General features: G+C 35.1%; 1 long non-coding RNA gene across 1 annotated transcript; it reads right to left on the bottom strand.

The window, feature by feature from the left end:
- Positions 1–1572: 1572 nt before the first annotated feature.
- Positions 1573–5498, bottom strand: LOC124389150. The gene is made up of 3 exons (XR_006926519.1): positions 4868–5498; positions 4311–4418; positions 1573–2185 (listed from the first exon to the last, which is right to left on the bottom strand). It is a non-coding gene; the product is annotated as an uncharacterized LOC124389150 (long non-coding RNA).
- Positions 5499–10183: the final 4685 nt, after the last annotated feature.

The raw sequence follows: 10183 nt of genomic DNA on the forward strand, positions 1-10183 counted from the left end.
ATGGAATTATATAATTCCACATGTGGAATTATATAATTATATATGGAATTATATACATAACAAAAAAGTGTGAAACAACTGAAAAATGTCATATTCTAGGTTCTTCAAAGTAGCCACCTTTTGCTTTGATTACTGCTTTGCACACTCTTGGCATTCTCTTGATGAGCTTCAAGAGGTAGTCACCTGAAATGGTTTTCACTTCACAGGTGTGCCCTGTCAGGTTTAATAAGTGTGATTTCTTGCCTTATAAATGGGGTTGGGACCATCAGTTGTGTTGTGCAGAAGTCCGGTGAATACACAGCTGATAGTCCTACTGAATAGACTGTTAGAATTTGTATTATGGCAAGAAAAAAGCAGCTAAGTACAGAAAAACGAGTGGAGGTGGATATTTTAAAGGCAGACTAACAGGTCTTTGAGGGTCAGAATTCTAGCTGATAGACAGGTGTTCAAATACTTATTTGCAGCTGTATCATACAAATAAATAGTTTAAAAATCATATATTGTGATTTCTGGATTTTTTTTTTTAGATTATGTCTCTCACAGTGGACATGCACCTACGATGACAATTTCAGACCCCTCCATGATTTCTAAGTGGGAAAACTTGCAAAATAGCAGGGTGTTCAAATACTTATTTTCCTCACATATATATATATATATATATATATATATATATATATATATATATATATATATATATATATATATATATATATATATATATAAAATATATATATATATATATATATATATATATATATATATATATATATATATATATACAGTGAAACTTTAGAGCTCGCGAGGGTTAGGGACCAAGACCGGTCGCGAGTTCTGAATTTTCGCGACCTTTTGATACGCCCCTTCCAACCCAGTAAAAACCCAAAAAACACTATACGAAATCGATTTAAATGAGTAAATAACACTATTTCACTCCATTCATAATAAAAATAGTTTTAAAGCATTTTTTAGACAATATATATATAAAAACCTTTGTACATATTCGTGCGCTGCAGTGGCTGAGCTGTATTACTGGAAGATTTAGTACATGCATTTATTATGCTTTTTTTTTTCTCTCTCCCATGAGATGTATTAAGCAGTGCCATGGTTTTATTTATAAGTTTGGTTGGAATTAAATGAACATGCACATGCAAGAAAACCTTTTTAAACCAGAAAGGTTTGATATTCATAAACATTTACACTCAGCTCTAATGAAAAAGACACAGTGTTATTTCAATGTAAAGTGCACATTGAACACTTGTAGCTGTTAAATCAAACATGATTTAATTAAATTTAAGCTCCACATTTGACTTTTAAGATTTAAAAAAAGTCATTTTAAATTGGTCTTCTGACAGATCAGTGTTCCTGGGATAGACTCTCGGATTCAGCATGACCTTTCAAACAAAAGTATGTTTTTAATTATTTATTTGCCCAGTCTCTATTTAAATAAATAAATAAATAAATAAATAAATAAATAAATAAATAGCATTAGAAAACAGAAAAAAAAGCACATCAAATGTCAGCACAACAATAATTTTTTTTATATTTATATTTTAAAAGGTTCACAGTAATGCCTTCATACAGATTTATAAATAAATAAATAAATAAATAAATAAATAAATAAAGTGCCACCAATCTGGTCCAAAACTAAAGTAATGATGCATGGAGTACAGTTAATGTCTTTTTATCTATTATTTTATGACTTTATTTTATATAGTTTTAAATTTTTTTTTAAAGCACCAGCACACCATGACAAATACCTTGTACATGCAACTCTTGATACTTGGCAATAAAGATTCTGAAGTCTTGACTAATAAAATGTGACATGTTTTTAATTTGTTTACTTTATAATATTGCTAATGTATCCTTAAATTCTGTAGAATTGCAAAGAATAAATCAAGCAGCTTTTTAAATAATACAAATGTAGATCAAAAAAAGAAGATGGCTCTTTGTTCATTTAGTCCTGTCTACAGTCTCCCTCCTTCTCTCTGCTATCTCTCCATCCCACAGCAGCACATTCCAGACTTGCACTGCCTCTGCTCTCGGGTCACGTGTTCCTCGCATCAAAGCCTCTCGCCACTTCATGATCTGATGTGCTGAAAGATACGTAGTAAGTCCTCGCTCAAAACACAGTCAACACAAGTGATGTGTTTTACATAGAGATGTGCACGTGTGGGATTTCTTTTCCCTGCAAAACATATAATGACAAGATCACAAATAGTTGGCCTTTGGCCTTTGCTCTCAAGCTCGTTTTTTTTTTCTGGAATCCTCGCTGCAGTCTTTACATATCCGCAGTATATCTTTAACAAAGCTTGAAATTGAGCTTGATATACTATACAGAGAACCTCTAAATTAGGATCTGACAGTGATGTTGATATGCATTACTTAGTTAGCATGTAAGATTGAAATGTCAGAAGATTCTATGTGTTTGCTAAACATTTGTTATTGACAAAAACCTGAGCAGAAAAGCCTATTGTTCAAAAGCAGCATCATGAAGTCCATGCCCCTTTTAGCTTCCCTGCTGTTCCATGTTTGTCTTGTCTTTCATTGTTTTATACTAGCTCATTGGCTTGAGATAAGAAGGTGCGTGCATCTACTTTTCTCCACATAGGTGTTTTGATTGTCTAGACACCCTAGGTTAGATAAAAGGTGCCTTCCCTTGTACTTTTGCTAGCTTAGCCTAGTGTAGTCAGCTGCTATTTGTTTTGCAGTTTGTTATCTAAGTAAAATACAGCCTAAAGTACTCCTTTATGTTGTTAATTCCTTTGACACTGTCCAGGTTCTCCTACCTCTGTGGGCCTAGGTTCAACTGTCCACGTTGGAGTGTTGTGTGTGTGTTTTCCCAGTCTTTTTCAGTCATGCTTTTTGTACCGCTGAACATTAAAAGCATGCTCCAATTTCCTGTCCTTTTTTTCACCATTCTTTTTGCCAGACAACATGAAATTGCTATTGTTCTTGCAGTTCCTCTAGGCCTTATCCTTCATGGGAATGTAACAGTATACAGATGGTTCCAGAGTTACGATGGTTTGACTTACGATTTTTTGATGACGATAGCAATACGACAATATTGTAAAAATATATAAAATTTCATGCAACAGGCACAGGCAGCAGTGTACGATGTACAATACGTTGGACACACAGCTGGGATTAGCGTATCTTTCACCCTGTGAGATGCCCCACTCTCGCTAGCGGTCGACGGAGTAAAGTTGTCTCAGTGTTAGTGTGTATATTTTTTACTGTTTAAAATGGTTTCAAGCAGCAATTTTTGTTATAAAAGCATGTCCTAAAAGTGCCCAAGAAGTGAAAAAAAAAAAGAGGAAAGCAATCAGTTTGGATCAGAAAATGAAAATTATAAATCAGCATGAAGCAGGAAAGGTTGTGACAGTCATAGCACCATCTTCGACTTACAATATTAAAGACTTACAATGGGGTCATCGTAACATATTTCCATCGTAAGGAGAGGACTACCTGTAATTAGTAACTCAGAAAACAAATTATAGGATGAATCTGTTTGCGAAAATAAAAAGAACAACAATAGAAAGGAACAAAGTTGAGTGGTACCGTAATTGAGATAGAGGTAAAGCAGCATATGGATAGATATTTCATGTATTATCTATAGGCACAAAGTCAAGGAAATAACAAATACAAATTGAATTATCTGATTGATAATTAAATTGCTAATGCAGGCAGTTAGCAATGAGAGACACACCTACTCATGACACTATTTTTACTTAGTTGGTAAAGTCAACTAAGACGTATAAAAAAAGACTAACTAGACTGTATAAATCTGAATTACTCATGTGAAAACCTATAGCATAAGGGTTTTGAGTATACTGAGAAAGGAATTAACGTTTTTCCACTTTTGAAAGTTTTTTGACAGTTACATTTGCCAGTGAGGAGGGATATAACTTCAACACATGGCTGTATTCACCACCTCTGTGGTGTCAGTGGTTTTCTCCAGCAACGTATCCATGCTAACCTTTTGTCAAACTTCATTGTGGCTAGGAACACTTAGACGAAAGTATTGTGGAATCGTTTACATGATTTCATTGAAATGTCAGGGTGTGACTGACCCAAAATAAAGTTAGCTAATGGCCTCAAATGACTCATAGAAAATTGGACTGTTTTCATGTTTTAGCATAAAAAGGTCTCTAAGCAGTAAACACATTAAACCCTATTCCCATTGCATAGTACAGGTACAAAGCAACAAAATACACTTTAGCATCTACCGGAAGCGTAAAAAGCAGCATTGGGCAAATTAACAAAGTGCAGCTTAATATTACAGCAAATAAATCCAATGACTTAATAATCACCTCATGGTCTGTTTACTCCTTTACCATCTGGAAAATGCTACAGCCATCACACTAGCAGAAGCAGGAACAGTTTCTTCCCATCAGGCGTCGGCCTACTGAACTCAGACGCTGAATTATACACAATCATCATGACACCATCACATTATTAATGTTATTTGCACTACAATTTTCCTTGAGAGGTATCTCGTTTTCTATTTGCTTCTTTACATTTACATTTCGCTTTATTGCCACTACTTGTATAATTGCCTATTGGTCACTGGACATTTAATTTTTTACCTAATTTCTCTGAAAAAATGCTAGATTTGCAATGACCTGGTCTCTACTCACTACCTTATATGCACTTTTTGTAATATACATAATAATAATCATAATATATACTGTATAATATATATATATATATATATATATATATACTGTATAATATATATATATATATATATATATATATATATATATATATATATATAATATACTGTATAATATATATTAAAAGTTGTGTAACGATACACAATTTATTTGTACAGGGCTTTCAATTCTTACTTACGTAATATACTTACGTGTAGTGAATTCAATCCTTTTTACGTGCGGGACATAGACTCAAATCTGAGTTCCCTCAAGAGCCATTTAGTGAAATGAAAGTGTATTGCATTTATTTGATTTATTCAATTTTATTAAAAATTGAAAAATATTGTTCACAAATTTTAATAATGAACTGCATTAATAATAATAAAAAAAGACAAGTAATCTTATGTTTTGCATTTTTTCCTCTACTGTACCAAAATTTGGTATTTTATATATATATATATTTTTATTTTTTTTTTTGGTATTATTATATATTAACAAAAATCCTTTTGTGCAATGGAAAGTTTCCATGGATGTTAAGTGTTTGTGTAAAACCATTAACATCCATGGATCCTTTCCATTGCACAAAAGGTTTTTTGTAGGGGAAATGATTCATCAAACTGAATCTCAAATGCTAATCATATACTGTATGACCCCATATGAAGCAGTCGGCCAAAAAAGATGAGGAAAAAAAAAAAATGGTGCATGACTGTTGTTATTAGTTGATGATTTTAATAATTTAATATAAGGTTCTTTGGGGGACCAAAGATGTTCTTCTTTGGAACAGAATTTGATTATTTCTGGCACCTGTACTTTAGAAATGAGCTCAGCACCATATCACTCTCTATCCCCTATACAACCCAGCATCATCCTGAAGGAAAATCCAGCACATAAGTAAGCTAACTCTAACAATGTGCAGGTGTAAGCCATTCCTCATTAACCGCTCATTAACACGCTGAGGTGTGGAAAGCTAATACTCACAGCTATTATGTCTAATACATCACAGCTCATTTACCACAAAACCAAATGGTGCTTACTGATTTCAATTTCAGTTCAGTTTTTTTGCTCTTTTGTTCTCTGAGCATAGTTTTTCTTCCCTGTCCTCAAGCATGTACCACCCTGCACATGTTCTCTATACACGCAATCTACAATTCTTTTAAATCTTACAGTAAAGTCATTTTTGTTTTCCCTGATGAACTGCAAAACCACACCCTGCTGAAAGGTTTTTGTCCTGCTGGCACCATTAGCATGAGTACAGAGAAAAGCAGACAGCAAATTATGTTAAGATGCCAAACCCACTGTAAGAATTGTGCTAAAATATGTTTTCAGATTATTAATGGTATAAGACAAGCGTATATTAGCTTACATGTAAATTTAAAATTCCTTCTTGAGTGAAGTAAAATGAAGTAGTTTTTACTAATTAGCTCTAGTTTGGAATGTTGGAAGCAGTATTTAGTCCTTACTCCAGTCCTTACTAGATCTAGAAAATATGACCACATCACTCCTGTTTTAATCAGTCTACACTGCTCCCAATCAAATCTTGCATATAAAATACTACCACTGACATAGAAAGCACTTAGTAGTTTCTTGCCACAGTATCTGAGTGAACTTCTGTACCATTATGATCCCCTATCAAAAGGAACAGACTTTTTGTTGATAACTCAAAACATTAAGACTAAGCAGGGGGCAGATCTTTCTCAACAAAAAAAAACCTCAGCAGATCTGGAGGGATCATGGATTTAGAGTGTTTGGTGAACTGGGATATTTGTAGGCTGTCGTCCTCGCACTATCACACGTTTACTCAGGTTTGTTGACAGAGGTGTGGTGGGTCGTTTCTTATCCCAGAGATCCCTATGTCTGTGTCATCTTCTCTCTCTCCATTTAAGTTATGCTGCCATAGCGAGCCTTGCCGGAGTCCCCAACTGCACAGTGTCCTTAACTTTCATACAACAATAAGGACACAAAATAACCCATATCCTTTTCTTCCTGTCACACCTCTCTCTCTCTCTCTCTCTCTCTCTCTCTCTCTCTAGTATTTCTTATTCTAAGATTACATTTAACCAAATCTAAGATCATTCAACCTATTTCTGGACATTATTACTCATAATGTATGTGGTTTTCTTATTATATTCTAATTATTACTGAGCAAAATCATCTGCCAAACAAAAAACTATGACATGCCTGACACATTTCAGTACAAATTGTTCCTAATTGGTTAAATCATTTAAAATTAGGTTTATTCTATTTGTATAATGCAAACAAAACTAAATAATTTGACTATATTTAAGATTTGTCTACTTGCTAACATCATGCCATGTACAGTGCCCTCCACAATTATTGGCACCCCTGTTTAAGATGTGGTCGTGGACTTCTAAAAATTCTCCTTTTTTTTAAAACAACATAGAACCCAAATGCAAAAAAAGAGAAAAATCCAACCTTTCATTTAAGTACATAACTTTGGTGGTAAAAAAAATCATACATTTAGAAAAAAAAAAAACCTTGAAATCATGTGTCCCACAATTATTGGCACCCCTAACAATTCCTCTGAAAAATTTAATTTTTTTTTTTTTTATATATATTTTTCTGTAGTTGCTAAGGTTGGTCAGGGTATCTAGGGACTTTTAATTAGTAATTCATGATTTCCTGTTTCCTGGGGTATAAATATGACATGACACAGAGGCCTAATTCTCTTACCCATTTGTCAACATGGCAAAGACAAGAGAACACACCATTCAAGTAAGGCAGATGTGTGTCGACCTTCATAAGTCAGGCAATGGCTACAAGAAAATAGCCACTCGCCTTAACTTGCCGGTATCTACAGTCAGAGGAATCATTAAGAAGTTTAAAACAACTGGAACAGTGACAAACAAGGCTGGAAGAGGTCCCAAGTTTATCTTGCCACAACGCACAGTGAGGAGGATGGTAAGAGAAGTAAAAAAATTTCCCAAGCTCACCGTCACAGAATTGCATCAAAGAGTGGCATCTTGGGGTCACAGAGTCTCCAAAACAACCATCAGACGCCTCTACATGCCAACAAGCTGTTTGGGAGGCATGCAAGGAAAAAGCCTTTTCTCACTAACACTCACAAACGTAAACGTCTGGAGTTTGCTAAGCGGTACTGGGACTTCAACTGGGATTGTGTGCTTTGGTCAGATGAGACTAAGATTGAGCTTTTTGGCAACAAACACTCTAAGTGGGTCTGGCGTAAAACAAAAGATGAGTATGCCGAAAAGCACCTCATGCCCACCGTGAAGTATGGTGGAGGATCTGTGATGCTGTGGGCCTGTTTCTCTTCCAAAGGCCCTGGGAACCTTGTTAGGGTGCATGGCATTATGAACGCTTTGAAGTACCAGGATATTTTAAATAAAAACCTGATGGCCTCTGCCAGAAAGCTGAAGATGGGTCGTCATTGGGTCTTTCAGCAGGATAATGATCCAAAACATGTGGCAAAATCTACACAAAAGTGGTTCAGCAGTCACAAACTCAAGGTCCTCCCATGGCCATCTCAGTCCCCAGACCTCAACCCAATCGAAAACCTGTGGGGCGAGCTAAAGAGAAGAGTGCATAAGAGAGGACCCAGGACACTGGATGATCTAGAAAGATTGTGCAAAGAAGAATGGTCAAAAATCCCTCTCTCTGTGTTCTCCAATCTTGTGAAATGTTATAGGAGGAGATTAAGTGCTGTCTTGTTGTCAAAAGGAGGTTGTACAAAGTATTAACATCAGGGGTGCCAATAATTGTGGCACACATGATTTCAAGGTTTTTTTTTTTTTTTCTAAATGTGTGATTTTTTTACCACCAAAGTAATGTACTTAAATAAAAGGTTGGATTTTCTCTTTTTGCATTTGGGTTCTATGTTGTTTTAAAAAAGGAGAATTTTTTGAAGTCCACGACCACATCTTAAACAGGGGTGCCAATAATTGTGGAGGGCACTGTATACTGTGTTCTGTTGTTACATTCAAAAACAAACAAAAAAAAAGTTTAAGAATAAAAAGAAAATATCTATTGTTCTATTAAATTACCAGAATATTATTAAATAATTATCCCAATATTGTAATATTTGGATTATCGCACTAAAGCAGTAAAATTGTGAGATACATTTTACAGTTAAAGGGATCCAAATGGTTTTATCACCCCTGAGGGGGAAAAACCAGACAGAATGACACAAGTAAAAAAAAATGGCTTCGTAGCCAGAAGACAGCTGCAGTTTATAAAACAGGAAGTCTGAAGCCACGCTGATAAAAAGCTTAAACGGCGGTCTGTCCATCATCCTAACTGTAACTAAACAAATTTTTACCATATTAAAAACAGCAGGAACTCTAACTCCGCCCCTTTTTCCATCCTGCAATCTCTGTCATACTGGACGTGAAATTGTGTGACTCAGACACAATAGGTTACCACAGATAAATGAGGAGTTGTGTCAGTTCTCATTTGAGTGGATTGTACTTTAAATAATTCAGCAAAAATTGTTGGTATTTGTGTGGGAATCTTGTCTACAGAAGAACAATAAGTAAGAGAGCATTTCTGGCGTAGAAAAAAAGCCAGCACGTGATTCCCCCATGTCTGAAGGACGACCACAAAGAGTGGACCAGTCTAGGATCTTTCCTAAATATATGCATGTTGGTTACTGTTGTTCTAAAACCTCTTTTATTCAAGAAAAGTCAGACAGTGCTAGTACTTTCTCTGATGTTTCTTCTGCTGAATCACACTTGCGGATGATTTAAGGGGTTTTTATACCCTCCTTGTGTGTTTATTTATAGTTCCTTCTCCAGGGAAACCACAGGAAATATGATGCACTGCCCAAGAATGGGAAGCCTAGTGAACTGAAATTCTATTACACATTAGCATTAAGTGTTTCAGAAGTGTTTACAGGGTGTGGATTATGGGTTTGATGGTTGTGAAGGTCTCTGATAAAGACTTCATAAAATAAAAAAATACCCTATAACAAGGGCCAAAAGACAAAGGGAATAGGGTGGGGTGTTTCTTGAATTTAACAACTTCCTAATACTACAAAAATGTTTCATCAGCTGTTTCCAGAAAATGCCACCCTTTTAAACCAAATAAAGTTGAATCATATGCTCAATTCATGCTACAGTCAAACAAGCTGTTTCTAAGGGCTGCCTAATAAAAAACTGTATTTAGAACTACCACCAAAATGCAACAGTTGGAATCAACATTGTTGTTGGGTGAAACAAGTAAGTTTTTGCCCTGTCAGCACTATTAGCATGTTTACTGACAATAGTTGCCTCTTGAAGGAAAGCTGCCAAACCCACTATCCAAATTGTGCAGAAAGCTAATGTTTACAGAAATGATTGGTGTGAGTATGAGGTATGGTGCAAGTAAGTTTTGGCACAGAATTTGGTTTCTCAGCAACTGGGTAATGATTCAAAACCAACATCTATTTCAACACAGCCATGAAAAAAGAAAAATGTTGTTGTTTTGTTCCGGTTTAAATTTGATCACTGTTTAAGTGGTTAAGATGTTGGACTTCTAATCAGATGGTTATAGGTTCTAACAAGCTGCTACTGCTG

This window comes from Silurus meridionalis, chromosome 7 (genome assembly GCF_014805685.1).
Source record: "Silurus meridionalis isolate SWU-2019-XX chromosome 7, ASM1480568v1, whole genome shotgun sequence".
NCBI lineage: Eukaryota > Metazoa > Chordata > Actinopteri > Siluriformes > Siluridae > Silurus > Silurus meridionalis.